This window comes from Mobula birostris, chromosome 2 (assembly GCF_030028105.1).
Source record: "Mobula birostris isolate sMobBir1 chromosome 2, sMobBir1.hap1, whole genome shotgun sequence".
Classification (NCBI taxonomy): domain Eukaryota; kingdom Metazoa; phylum Chordata; class Chondrichthyes; order Myliobatiformes; family Myliobatidae; genus Mobula; species Mobula birostris.
Genome location: NC_092371.1, coordinates 213,859,888 through 213,874,098, shown reverse-complemented (window position 1 = coordinate 213,874,098; position 14,211 = coordinate 213,859,888). Strand labels below are relative to the sequence as shown.

Here is a 14,211-nt window from a genome sequence, read left to right as displayed (position 1 = left end):
AGGACTAACTGAAAGAAGAGATAGTAAGAGATTTGAAAGTGGGAGGGAGAGGGGGAGATCCAAAATGATAGGAGAAGACAGGAGGGGGAGGGATGGAGCTAAGAGCTGGAAAGTTGACTGGCAAAAGTGATACCAGGCTGGAAAAGGGACAGGATCATGGGATGGGGGGCCTAGGGAGAAAGAAAAGGGGAGGGGAGCACCAGAGGAAGACGGAGAGCAGGCAAGGAGTTATTGTGAGAGGGACAGAGGGAGAAAAAAAAGGAGAGAGAGAAAGGGGAAAAAAAATAAATAAGTAAGGGATGGGGTAAGAAGGGGAGGAGGGGCATTAACAGATGTTAGAGAAGTCAATGTTCATGCCATCAGGTTGGAGGCTACCCGGATGAAATATGTTGTTCCTTCAACCTGAGTGTGGCTTCACCTTGACAGTAGAGGAGGCAGTGCCCCATTCCCATTCTGATATGTCTATCCGCAGCCTCCTCTACTGTCAAGGTGAAGCCACACTCAGGTTGGAGGGCCTCCTGTCCCATGATCCGCTCCCTTCTCCAGCCTTGTTTCCTTTTTGCCAATCAACTTTCTAGCTCTGAGCTCCATCCCTCCCCCTCCTGTCTTCTCCTATCATTTTGCATCTACCCCTCCACCTCCCACTTTCAAATCGCTTACTATCTCTTTTTTCAGTTAGTCCTGATGAAGGGTCTCGGACCGAAATGTCGACTGTACCTCTTCCTATAGATGCTGCCTGGCCTGCTGTGTTCCACCAGCACTTTGTGTGGGTTACATCTTCTTCCCCTCTGCTATTGGATTTCTGAATGAACATTGAACCCATGAATACTACCTCACCACTTTTTAATTGCTTTTTTTGCACTACTTATTTAATTTTGCTATTTAATATACGTGTACTTACTGTAATTCAATTTTCCTTTCTATTATAATATATTGCATTGTACAGCTGCTGGAAAGTTAACAAATTTCAGGACATACGCCGGTGATATTAAACTTGATTCTGATTCTGAACTTCCCACTGCTTTTTGCTTTATTATATGCCCTCTCTTGCTTTTATGTTGGCATTGTTTTTCTTTGTCAGCCATCTGCTGTTATCCAAGCCAGTGTTCTTTCCAATCAGTTCCAACGAACTCCTCTCTCACACCCCTGTAATTCCATTTACTCCACTGTAAATCTGCTACTTTTGACATCAGCTTCTCCTTCTCAAATTGCAGACAGAATTCTATCATAGTATGATCACCTACTCCCAAGGGTTCCTTTACCTTAAGCTCCCAAATCAAATCTGGTTCACTTCACAACACCCAATCCAGAATAACTGATCCCCTAGTGGGCACAACCACAAGTTGCTCTAAAAAGCCATTTTGAGACATTCCACAAATTCTCTCTCTCGTTATCAAAGATTACGGTCAGGACGTCTTGCTTTTCAGTTTTCTACCTATATCCTTATTTTCTCTCTTCAGGACCTCCTCCCTTTTCCTACCTATGTTGTTGGTGCCAATTTGTACTAAGACTTCTGGCTGCTCACCCTCCCCCTTTAGAATGCCGTGGATCTGATCCCTGACTCTGGCACCTGAGAGGCAACATACCATCCGGGTGTCTCTCTTGCATTCACAGAATCTTGTGTCCACTCCCCTAACTATAAAATCCCCTATTACTATTGCAGTCTTCTTCTCCCCTGTTCCTTTCTGAGCTACAGTGCTAGACTTGGTGCCAGAGACCCGATTGTTATAGCTTCCCCCGGTAGCTTGTCCCCCTCCCCCCCCACAACAGTATACAAAGCGGTATACTTATTTTTGAGGGGGGTACTTTGCACTGGCTGCCCATTTCCTTTCCCTCCCCTGACAATCACCCAGGTACCTGTCTCCTGCAACTCAGGTCTGACTACCTCCCTGTAGCTCCTCAGTTTCCCAGAAGCACAGAAGGTCATCGAGCTGCAGCTCCAGCTCCTCAACATGTTCTCTGAGGATCTGCAGTTCGGTGCAGCTGTGGTTAGCCGGGAGGCTGGATAACTTCTGACACAAAGAACACAACACAATCCCTGGAGCCATCCTCACCGCTCTATGTACGAACAGACAAAGAATTAAGAACAAAAGAGAAATCTGCCAGGTAGGCACCTCGCCCAAGTCCGGTCTCACCAAAGTCTGGTCCACTCACACAACTGTCGCTCCAAGAATACCCACTCTGCTGGTCCCTGCCTTATTTTTATTTGCCCTTGCTCATGAATCGCAATTTGATTGGGCTTCTGGAAATGCCAAAGAAAATGTCACTGATAAAGTCATGTTCATATTATTCTAATATTTATGTGTTTTCTTACTATAGAACTACAACTATGTGCTTTCAACATTTCCTTCTGACAATAACCTATGACAGCATAGGTAGCATTACGTTAGAAACATAGAAAACCTACAACACAGTAAAGGCCCTTCGGCCCACAAAGTTGTGCCGAACATGTCCCTACCTTAGAAATTACATGTTTTGGATATGTCCGAGTCTTGCAAGATATTGGAAGGAAGTATTCCAAACTTTCTCGGTACTTTTTAAAGGTAAATTTTAAGCCTAACCCTTTGACCGCCCTATTCGGTATTGTTGGAGGAAAAGATATTATTTTGGAGACATCTGATTTACACATCTTGGCGTTTGCTTCTCTTATAGCTCGGAGGGCAATTTTGCTTAAATGGAAGGATGTCGTTCCGCCGACTCACGCTCAATGGTTGCGTGATGTTATGTCATGTTTAGATTTAGAGAAGATCCGTTGTTCACTTTCTGAATCCAGCCAAGACTTTCACACATTGTGGGGACCATTTTTGAACTATTTTCAAAACCTTTGATTTGCTGTTAAAGTACAGATGGTGGCTAATAACATATTTCACTTTATGATAAGGATATTTTTTCCTTTTTTCTTTCTTTGCCAAACAGCTTTGATCTTGGTAGTGGGCTTAGATTTTTTTCTGTATACAGTAATAAAATTATTACACTTCAATATTACGATTTAATTTAATTTACATGAATTATAGGGTAATGTGATCACAAGTGTGATTCCAATATAATCTATTTGGTATTATTTTATCTTTTTTTGATTTATAATATATATCCTCTTGTACTCTGTATTTTTATATGTAGAAACTAATAAAAATATTGAAAGAGAAATTACTAGACTTACGTATAACCCTCTATTTTACTAAGCTCCATGTACCCATCTAAAAGCCTCTTAAAAGATCCTATCGTATCCACCTCCACCACCGTTGCCAGCAGCCCATTCCACACACTCACCACTCTCTAAGTAAAAAACTTACCCCTGACATCTCCTCTGTACCTACTCCCCAGCACCTTAAACGTGTGTCCTCTTGTGGCAACTATTTCAGCCCTGGGAAAAAGCCTCTGACTATCCACACAATCAATGCCTCTCATCATCTTATACACCTCCATCAGATCACCTCTCATCCTCCGTTACTCCAAGGAGAAAAGGCCAAGTTCACTCAACCTATTCTCATAAGGCATGCTCCCTAATCCAGGCAACATCCTTGTAAATCTCCTCTGCGCCCTTTCTATGAATTCCACATCCTTCCTGTGGTGAGGCGACCAGAACTGAGCACAGTACTCCAAGTGGGGTCTGACCAGAGTTCTATGTAACTGCAACATTACCTCTTGGCTCCTAAGTTCAATTCCACGATTGATGAAGGCCAATACACCGTACGCTGTCTTAACCACAGAGTCAACCTGCGCAGCTGCTTTGAGTGTCCTATGGACTTGGACCCCAAGATCCCTCTGATCCTCCACACTGCCAAGAGTCTTACCATTAATTCTATATTCTGCCATCATATTTAACCTACCAAAATGAACCACTTCACACTTATCTGGGTTGAACTCCATCTGCCACTTCTCAGCCCAGCTTTGCATCCTATCAATGTCCCGCTGTAACCTCTGACACGCCTCCACACTATCCACAACACCTCCAACCTTTGTGTCATCAGCAAACTTACTAACCCATCCCTCCACTTCCTCATCCAGGTCATTTATAAAAATCACTAAGAGTAAGGGTCCCAGAACAGGGTACGTTCAAAGGTATCTGAGACTAGACAAATCCTCAAGTATAATTATCTACAGATCTGTAAAATATAAATGCCTACTTCAATGTTACATAATTTGTTGAAAGATTGCAATTATGCTAGAAGCCCCACAGGAAATTTTAACCAACATCTTTATGATATTATGCAGAATGACAAGATGTGAATAAAAGACCTAAGATTCAGTACTAGAATTACTCACTGGCTCAATGCATTTCACCTTATAATGTTTGAGGCAAACGAGAATAAACTCTATCATCACTGAAATTTGAATGGTTTAAAAGCCTATCATTGAATGAAATTTCACTTTCAGAAGGTTTGGATTCATCATGATGCATTTGCAAAGATGATTCACATCATTCAGCCATTTTCAGAGAAAGGGCAACTTTCTCTGAAAATAGAATGGCATAAAGGAAAGTGTAAGTTAGCAAAAACATTTCCAATGTACATGTGAATTTGTATCATCAGTTAAGAGCAAATATTAAAAATAATCTTCATTTCATGATCATTACACTGCCTTTCCTCTAGTCAGACTTGTGCTTTGCAAATTCAAAAATTTTGTCAGGCAGTAACTGACCATTTTTAAGCAGCCAATAAATTATTTGACAACTCCTGCACAATCTAGTACATCATAATATCCAGGCCATGGTTATTAACAATCCTTAGTTTTCTGAAGGCGATCATCTATGATGTAGTTTATTAAAACAAAAGCACATCGAAGATCAGTCCATGAATCGTAATTAACAGCCAGGCCTCCTGAAGCACCTTCAATTACTCCAAAAGGCTGAGGTTTGGTAAAATACTGAAAAGCTTTTATTGGCTGTACAATATGACCTCCATGGTGAGTGTCTGCCCCCGGACTGAGAGGGAGGGGCAAGGCGAACACCTTTATACAGGACTCTGTGGGAGGAGCCACAGGGGCAGTCAGCAGAGGGGTGTGTCCAGACAGGTAACCCAGTTCCAACATATATACATGGTTTACCACACCTCCCAAGCTTATTAGTATTGACTGAGATACCAAACAACTTGCAGAGCATGAAGAAATATTACCAGTGAAAAAAATCACTACTGCATTAAAAATCCTGTTTTATTACTTTTAGTACAAGTCACGAGCGTAAGGGAGTCCAAAGCCAACTTTGCAAGCCAATCTATTTAACTGAGTAAAAGATATTAGGAAACACTCAGCACGATAGCAGTGCTCACGTTTATACAGCAAACAGATGCTAATGTAGCAATACAGTACTCTAGCAAGCAAGTCCCAGGAGCAGACAGAAGAGGCAACGTGAAGGAAACAGAGAAAATGAGAGTGGCAAAGTTGTACAGCACAGAAACGAGCCATTCAGCCCACTTTGTCTGTGACAATTCCGATGCATATTTATACAAATCCCATTTACCAGCACTTGTTCCATTTCCCTCTATGCCCTGTTCATTCACGTGCCTACCCAGATGCCGTTGAATGTTGATGATGGCTTACCTTTAATCAGAATTGATAGTGGCAGAAACCAAACCTGGAAGAACACCTGCAGGAATTTAAAAAAATGGTCAGCTGAAAGAATGGAACAGTGCACACAGCGGCACTGAAACAATTTACAGAGCAGTTTTGTAACTCCTCACATCGCTGTCATTACCCTTGACCACAAAGATACATCATCCAGTTCACGGAATAGTTTAATAAAGTAATATGCCAGGACATGACAAATAGATTCAAAGGGGAATCTGATAAATACTCGAGGGAAGAAAAAAAACATTTTTGGCACATGAGAGTTGGAGTGATTCAATAATGCTTTGAGAAAAGATGGTGCACAGTAGACTATTGGGGTGAATGGCTTCCTTCTCTGCTGTCCTGTTCTGATTTAACAATCAATAAGTGCTTAAGGAAGTAGCCCAAGAAATAATGGATGCATTAGTGATAATTTTTCAAAACTCGTTAGATTCTGGACTAGTTCCTGAGGATTGGAGGGTGGCTAATGTAACCCCACTTTTTAAAAAAGGAGGGAGAGAGAAACCGGGGAATTATAGACCAGTTAGCCTAACGTCGGTGGTGGGGAAACTGCTGGAGTCAGTTATCAAAGATGTGATAACAGCACATTTGGAAAGCGGTGAAATCATCGGACAAAGTCAGCATGGATTTGTGAAAGGAAAATCATGTCTGACGAATCTCATAGAATTTTTTGAGGATGTAACTAGTAGAGTGGATAGGGGAGAACCAGTGGATGTGGTATATTTGGATTTTCAAAAGGCTTTTGACAAGGTCCCACACAGGAGATTAGTGTGCAAACTTAAAGCACACGGTATTGGGGGTAAGGTATTGATGTGGATAGAGAATTGGTTAGCAGACAGGAAGCAGAGAGTGGGAATAAACGGGACCTTTTCAGAATGGCAGGCTGTGACTAGTGGGGTACTGCAAGGCTCAGTGCTGGGACCCCAGTTGTTTACAATATATACTAATAACTTGGATGAGGGAATTAAATGCAGCACCTCCAAGTTTGCGGATGACACGAAGCTGCGCGGCAGTGTTAGCTGTGAGGAGGATGCTAAGAGGATGCAGAGTGACTTGGATAGGTTGGGTGAGTGGGCAAATTCATGGCAGATGCAATTTAATGTGGATAAATGTGAAATTATCCACTTTGGTGGCAAAAATAGGAAAACAGATTATTATCTGAATGGTGGCCGATTAGGAAAAGGGGAGGTGCAACGAGACCTGGGTGTTATTATACACCAGTCATTGAAAGTGGGCATGCAGGTACAGCAGGCGGTGAAAAAGGCAAATGGTATGCTGGCATTTATAGCGAGAGGATTCGAGTACAGGAGCAGGGAGGTACTACTGCAGTTGTACAAGGCCTTGGTGAGACCACACCTGGAGTATTGTGTGCAGTTTTGGTCCCCTAATCTGAGGAAAGACATCCTTGCCATAGAGGGAGTACAAAGAAGGTTCACCAGATTGATTCCTGGGATGGCAGGACTTTCATATGAAGAAAGACTGGATGAACTGGGCTTGTACTCGTTGGAATTTAGAAGATTGAGGGGGTATCTGATTGAAACGTATAAAATCCTAAAGGGATTGGACAGGCGAGATACAGGAAGATTGTTCCCGATGTTGGGGAAGTCCAGAACGAGGGGTCACAGTTTGAGGATAAAGGGGAAGCCTTTTAGGACCGAGATTACGAAGAACTTCTTCACACAGAGAGTGGTGAATCTGTGGCATTCTCTGCCACAGGAAACAGTTGAGGCCAGTTCATTGGCTATATTTAAGAGGGAGTTAGATATGGCCCTTGTGGCTACGGGGATCAGGGGGTATGGAGGGAAGGCAGGGGGAGGGTTCTGAGTTGGATGATCAGCCATGATCATAATAAATGGCGGTGCAGGCTCGAAGGACCGAATGGCCTACTCCTGCACGTATTTTCTATGTTGCTATGTTTAATAAATGATACTGGCATATTTGTAGGACTATTATGGATCGTCGAAAGACACTGGATCACTCCTACTTTTTGTGCCGCTGTTCTCCAGGATTGTGCAAATAGCTGATCCTTCTTAGTCGCTAATGTGCAGTTACTTCAGTATCATTGTTTGTTCTGCTGTGGGTAGAGATCAGTAATTTCCTGCTCTACACATTACTTGTTTCGATAATAAGGCATCATTTACTGTGCTTTAACAAAACACCACCCAAGACACTGACTAAGTACAAATAAAATTTCCATAGAAAGTGCTGTTATGGAAAAGGATCAGTTGTTCATGGAAATGAAGCCAGGAAATGTACGTGGGCTTAGGAAGGGTACAAGAGTGACATCAAAGCTATACTGAAACTCACGTATGTCCGTAACCAAATAGCAGCTGCTTCCCACTTTCAGTGCCAGATACGTGGACAGGTTATGGTGTAATGGAAGTGTTTCAATGACCAAGCAAACATTTTGAGTTGCTGTGATAACAGGAACACAGGATGCCAATATCTGTTAAATTACTCATCTTGAAAATCCTCACCAACAGGAACAGAGCATTAGCAGTGAGTTTGGTTAAATATATCATTATAGTCGTGAAAATTGGATTTTGAATCAGAGATAAGTATGGACAATCCATAGCACACATATTCTTTGTACTATGGTGAGTGATTAGTAGTAATCCTCCTTTAAGATATCTAACTATAAAATTATATGCAAAATATAAATGACACTGGAAAACCATAAGAATTTCCTGTCACTCTTTGCAACTAATCATGAAGCAAATAAAAAATATTTGTATTCATTGAAATGATTCTCTTTGATGCATTTTTAATGCATCTACATATGTATAGCTCACATATTGAAAAACACGCACACTGATTTAATCAGACCCCTGTTATCCGAGTAATGTTAAATCCCTGTGAGCTGCACCCAGTGTAATGACTTTCAGCTTGGAGCAAGTGGGTTCAGCTTCTAGTTGCTGCCCCATTGCAGACAGAGGACATAGACAACAGGATGCAACCAGCAACCAACAGTTGGCACTTGAAAATGTATTCCAGGTGCACCACAGGAGGCATGATTGCTGTCTCAGTACACAGCATAAGGTAGCGGATATCGTTTGATCTAACACGTCAAAGTGCTTGAGGATCACTACATCCTGTGCATGGTAACTGTCACATTATTAGCCCCAATTTTACAGACATGACAAATTAAACTTTAGCCAAGTAAAGCTCAATTTTAATTCCATCCGAGCAACACAAGTGGAACAAAGGCATCCGGAAAATGAAGCTGCTCCATTATTGCTCTGCATATGGGGCAGGGCTTCAGATCCTTGGATCATTGGGATCTCTTCCGGGGGAAGTACGACCTGTTCAAAATGGACAGGTTACACCTGAACCCGAAGGGGACCAATATTCTGGCGGGAAGGTTTATTAGAGCTGTTAAGGAGGGTTTAATCTAATTTGGCAGGGGGATGGGAACTGGAATGACAGAGCGGAGGAAGAGGAAAACAGAAATAAATCTAAGGTAGTGAGCAGTAAAGATGTCAGGAAAGATAGGCAGATGATGGGGCAAATTTGTAGCCATTGGGATGAGTTGCAGTGCAATAAAGTTGCATACCAAGGGGCTGGAGACTACTTAGACAGTATATGAGGTGTTGCTCCTCCAACCTGAGTTTAGCCTCATCATGGCAGTAGAAGAGGCCATGTATGGACATATCCGAACGGGAATGGGAAGCAGAGTTGAAGTGGGTGGCTACTAGGAGGTCCTGTCTGTTTTGGCGGATGGAGCAGAGGTGCTCGATGAAGCGGTCCCCCAATCTGCGTCAGGTTTCACTGATGTAGAGGAGGCCGCACCAGGAGCACTGGATGCAATAGATGACCCCAACAGACCCACAAGTAAAGTGTTGCCTCACTTGGAAGGATTATTTGGGGCCCTGAATGGTGGCAAGAGAGGAAGTGTAGGGACAGGTGTAGCACTTGCGCTTACAGAGATAAGTACCAGGTGGGAGATCCGTGGGGAGAGACGTGTGGACCAGGGGGTTATGGAGGGACCGATCCCTGCGGAAAGTGGAGAGGAGTGGAGAGGGAAAGATGTGCTTAGTGGTAGGGCTCTGTAGAAGGTGGCGGAAGTTGCAGAGATAACGTGCTGGATCCAGAGGCTCGTGGGGTGGTAGGTGAGGACAAGGGGGAACTCTGTCCCTGTTGTGGTGGTGGGAGGATGGGGTGAGAGCCGAAGTGCGGGAAATGGAGGAGATGCAGGTGAGGGCTTCATTGATGACAGCAGAAGGGAAACCACGATCCTTAAAGAAAGAGGACATTTGAGATGTCCTGGAACGGAAAGCCTCATCCTGGGAGCAGATGCGGCGGAGACGGAGGAACTGGGAATAGGGAATGGCATTTTTGCATGTGGCGGGGTGGGAAGAGGTATAGTTGAGGTAGTTATGAGAGTCAGTGGGCTTGTAGAAGATGTCAGTGGACAGTCTGTCTCCAGAGATGGAGACCGAGAGATCGAGAAAGGGGAGAGAAGTGTCCGAGAGCTGAATGTCCAAGGATACATGGTGTATTGGAAGGAAAGGAAGGTAGGCAGAGGGGGAGGCGTGGCCTTATTAGTAAGAAATGATATCAAATCATTAGAAAGAGGTGATATAGGATCAGAAGATGCAGGATCTTTACGGGTTGAGCTAAGAAATAGCAGGGGTAAAAGGACCCTGATGACAGTTATTTATAGGCCTCCAAACGGCTGCAGTGATATGGACTACAAATTACAACTGGAAATAGAAAAGGCTTGTCAGAAGGGCAGTGTTATGATAATTGCGGAGGATTTTAACATGCGAGTGGATTGGGAAAATCAGGTCAGCACTGGATCTCAAGAGAGAGAATTTGTAGAATGTCTGCGAGATGGCTTCTTAGAACAGCTTGTTGTTGAGCCCACTAGGGGATCGGCTGTACTGGATTGGGTATTATGTAATGAACCGGAGGTGATTAGAGAGATTGAGGTGAAGGAAGCCTTAGGAGTCAGTGATCATAACATGACTGAGTTCACTGTGAAATTTGAAAATGAGAAGCCGAAATCTGATGTGTCGGTATTTCAGTGGAGTAAAGGAAATTATAGTGGCATGAGAGAGGAACTGGCCAAAGTTGACTGGAAAGGGACACTGGCGGGAAGGACAGCAGAGCAGCAGTGGCTGGAGTTTATGCGAAGAGTGAGGAAGGTGCAAGACAAGTATATTCCAAAAAAGAAGAAATTTTTGAATGGAAGAAGGATGCAACTGTGGCTGACAAGAGAAGTCAAAGCCAAAGTTAAAGCAAAGGAGAGGGCATACAAGGAAGCAAAAATTAGTGGGAAGACAGAGGATTGGGAAGTTTTTAAAAGCTTACAAAAGGAAATTAAGAAGGTCATTAAGAGGGAAAAGAACTATGAAAGGAAGCTAGCAAATGATATCAAAGAGGATACTAAAAGCTTTTTCAAGTATATAAAGAGTAAAAGACAGGTGACAGTAGATATAGGACCGATAGAAAATGATGCTGGAGAAATTGTAATGGGAGATAAGGAGATAAGGAGGAACTGAATGAGTACTTTGCATCAGTCTTCACTGAGGAAGACATCAGCAGTATACCAGACACACAAGGGTGGCAAGGAACAGAAGTGTGCGCAGTCACAATTACGACAGAGAAAGTACTCAGGAAGCTGAATAGTCTAAAGATAGGTAAATCTCCCGGTCCAGATGGAGTGCACCCTGGTGTTCTGAAGGAAGTAGCTGTGGAGATTGCGGAGGCATTAGCGATGATCTTTCAAAAGTCGATAGATTCTGGCATGGTTCCAGAGGACTGGAAGATTGCAAATGTCACCCCGCTATTTAAGAAGAGGGCAAAGAAGCAAAAAGGAAATTATAGACCTGTTAGCTTGACATCGGTGGTTGGGAAGTTGTTGCAGTCGATTGTCAAGGATGAGGTTACGGAGTACCTGGAGGCATATGACAAGATAGGCAGAACTCAGCATGGTTTCCTTAAAGGAAAATCCTGCCTGACAAACCTATTACAATTTTTTGAGGAAATTACAAGTAGGCTAGACAAGGGAAATGCAGTGGATGTTGTATATTTGGATTTTCAGAAGGCCTTTGACAAGGTGCCACACATGAGGCTACTTAACAAGATAAGAGCCCATGGAATTACAGGAAAGTTACATACGTGGATAGGGCATTGGCTGATTGGCAGGAAACAGAGAGTGGGAATAAAGGCAACACATATCAAAGTTGCTGGTGAACGCAGCAGGCCAGGCAGCATCTCTAGGAAGAGGTGCAGTCGACGTTTCAGGCCGAGACCCTTCGTCAGGACTAACTGAAGGAAGAGTGAGTAAGGGATTTGAAAGTTGGAGGGGGAGGGGGAGATCCAAAATGATAGGAGAAGACAGGAGGGGGAGGGATGGAGCCAAGAGCTGGACAGGTGATTGGCAAAAGGGGATACGAGAGGATCATGGGACAGGAGGTCCGGGAAGAAAGACGGGGGGGTGGGGGACCCAGAGGATGGGCAAGAGGTATATTCAGAGGGACAGAGGGAGAAAAAGGAGAGTGAGAGAAAGAATGTGTGCATAAAAATAAGTAACAGATGGGGTACGAGGGGGAGGTGGGGCCTAGCGGAAGTTAGAGAAGTCGATGTTCATGCCATCAGGTTGGAGGCTACCCAGACGGAATATGAGGTGTTGTTCCTCCAACCTGAGTGTGGCTTCATCTTTACAGTAGAGGAGGCCGTGGATGGACATGTCAGAATGGGAATGGGATGTGGAATTAAAATGTGTGGCCACTGGGAGATCCTGCTTTCTCTGGCGGACAGAGCGTAGATGTTCAGCAAAGCGGTCTCCCAGTCTGCGTCGGGTCTCGCCAATATATAAAAGGCCACATCGGGAGCACCGGACGCAGTATATCACCCCAGTTGACTCACAGGTGAAGTGTTGCCTCACCTGGAAGGACTGTCTGGGGCCTTGAATGGTGGTAAGGGAGGAAGTGTAAGGGCATGTGTAGCACTTGTTCCGCTTACACGGATAAGTGCCAGGAGGGAGATCAGTGGGGAGGGATGGGGGGGACGAATGGACAAGGGAGTTGTGTAGGGAGCGATCCCTGTGGAATGCGGGGGGGGGGGAGGGAAAGATGTGCTTAGTGGTGGGATCCCGTTGGAGGTGGCGGAAGTTACGGAGAATAATATGTTGGACCCGGAGGCTGGTGGGGTGGTAGGTGAGGACCAGGGAAACCCTATTCCTAGTGGGGTGGCGGGAGGATGGAGTGAGAGCAGATGTACGTGAAATGGGGGAGATGCGTTTAAGAGCAGAGTTGATAGTGGAGGAAGGGAAGCCCCTTTCTTTAAAAAAAGAAAGAAGACATCTCCCTCGTCCTAGAATGAAAAGCCTCATCCTGAGAGCAGATGCGGCGGAGACGGAGGAATTGCGAGAAGGGGATGGCGTTTTTGCAAGAGACAGGGTGAGAAGAGAAATAGTCCAGATGACTGTGAGAGTCAGTAGGCTTATAGTAGACATCAGTGGATAAGCTGTCTCCAGAGACAGAGACAAAAAGATCTAGAAAGGGGAGGGAGGTGTCGGAAATGGACCAGGTAAACTTGAGGGCAGGGTGAAAGTTGGAGGCAAAGTTAATAAAGTCAACGAGTTCTGCATGCGTGCAGGAAGCAGCGCCAATGCAGTCGTCGATGTAGCGAAGGAAAAGTGGGGGACAGATACCAGAATAGGCACGGAACACAGATTGTTCCACAAACCCAACAAAAAGGCAGGCATAGCTAGGACCCATACGGGTGCCCATAGCTACACCTTTAGTTTGGAGGAAGTGGGAGGAGCCAAAGGAGAAATTATTAAGAGTAAGGACTAATTCCGCTAGACGGAGCAGAGTGGTAGTAGAGAGGAACTGATTAGGTCTGGAATCCAAAAAGAAGCGTAGAGCTTTGAGACCTTCCTGATGGGGGATGGAAGTATATAAGGGCTGGACATTTTAATTCCACATCCCATTCCCATTCTGACATGTCTATCCACAGCCTCCTCTACTGTAAAGATGAAGCCACACTCAGGTTGGAGGAACAACACCTTATATTCTGTCTGGGTAGCCTCCAACCTGATGGCATGAACATCGACTTCTCTAACTTCCGCTAGGCCCCACCTCCCCCTCGTACCCCATCTGTTACTTATTTTTATGCACACATTCTTTCTCTCACTCTCCTTTTTCTCCCTCTGTCCCTCTGAATATACCTCTTGCCCATCCTCTGGGTTCCCCCCCCCTTGTCTTTCTTCCCGGACCTCCTGTCCCATGATCCTCTCGTATCCCCTTTTGCCTATCACCTGTCCAGCTCTCGGCTCTATCCCTCCCTCTCCTGTCTTCTCCTATCATTTTGGATCTCCCCTTCCCCCTCCAACTTTCAAATCCCTTACTCACTCTTCCTTCAGTTAGTCCTGATGAAGGGTCTCGGCCTGAAACGTCGACTGCACCTCTTCCTAGAGATGCTGCCTGGCCTGCTGCGTTCACCAGCAACTTTGATATGTGTTGCTTGAATTTCCAGCATCTGCAGAATTCCTGTTGTTTGCGTGGGAATAAAGGGATCCTTTTCTGGTTGGCTGCCGGTTACCAGTGGTGTTCCACAGGGGTCCGTGTTGGGGCCGCTTCTTTTTACGTTGTACATCAACGATTTGGATTATGGAATAGATGGCTTTGTGGCTAA

At 44.5% G+C, this 14,211-nt stretch overlaps 1 long non-coding RNA gene across 1 annotated transcript in view; it reads right to left on the bottom strand.

The window, feature by feature from the left end:
* Window positions 1-14,211, bottom strand: part of LOC140194053 (uncharacterized) — a 222,308-nt gene that overhangs the window by 149,547 nt on the left and 58,550 nt on the right. The window contains exon 3 of the long non-coding RNA XR_011885025.1: window positions 5,539-5,584. This is a non-coding gene — a long non-coding RNA (uncharacterized lncRNA). The remainder of the gene's footprint in view (window positions 1-5,538; window positions 5,585-14,211) is intronic.